Consider the following 789-nt stretch of genomic DNA (forward strand, 5'->3'; position numbering starts at 1 on the left):
AGAGAGAGAGAGTGGGAAAGAGACAGAGAATGAGGGAGAGAGAGAGACAGAGAGAGAGGGAGTGTGTGTGTGTGAGAGAGAGTGAGTGTGGGAAAGAGACAGAGAGAATGAGGGAGAGAGAGAGAGGGAGTGTGGGTGTGTGTGTGAGAGAGAGATTGGGAAAGACACAGAGAGAGAATGAGGGAGGGAGAGAGAGGCAGTGGGAGAGAGAGGGCGAGAGAGAGAGTGAAGACAGAGTGAAGAGAAAGTGGGAGAGACAGAGAAAGTGAAGAGAGAGACTGAGTGAGAGAGTGAGAGACAGGGAGAGGCGGGGGAGAGAGTGAGAGACAGAAAGTGAGAGACAGAGAGGGAAAGAGAAAAAAAGAGGGATAGAGAGGGAGACAGAGAGAGTGAGGGAGAGAGAGAACGAGCACACAGGGAAAGGGAACTAAACTTCTTCAAACAGGAGGTTTTTGAAGGTGACATGACACATTGAAATCCAGAAGGTAAGGGAGTCCTGGCCTACTGGCAAGCCTGGAGGAATGCATTTAGCCAGAAGTTGCCAGCAAAAGAGGGTGCTACCACAATGAAAAGATTTTGGGAATGGGGGTAATAATTTTCAAATCAGCCAGTGGAGCTTGGAACTGCTGGGATCTCTTTTTTTAAAAAAAAACCTACGTTTCTAATCAACTTGTTCAGGGATTTTATTCCACACCTCTGGATCAGGTGGGACTTGAACCTGGGCCCCCTATCCCAGGGGTAGAGACACTACCACTGCACCCTCAGAAACTGGATGAACACAGCAGGCCA

General features: G+C 49.0%; 1 protein-coding gene across 11 annotated transcripts in view; it reads right to left on the reverse strand.

Moving 5' to 3' along the window:
* The window catches only part of n4bp3 (NEDD4 binding protein 3), a 99,712-nt gene that overhangs the window by 32,191 nt on the left and 66,732 nt on the right, over positions 1-789 (reverse strand). The gene's annotated exons all lie outside the window — the stretch shown is intronic.

Source organism: Rhincodon typus, chromosome 12 (genome assembly GCF_021869965.1).
Source record: "Rhincodon typus isolate 14 chromosome 12, sRhiTyp1.1, whole genome shotgun sequence".
Classification (NCBI taxonomy): domain Eukaryota; kingdom Metazoa; phylum Chordata; class Chondrichthyes; order Orectolobiformes; family Rhincodontidae; genus Rhincodon; species Rhincodon typus.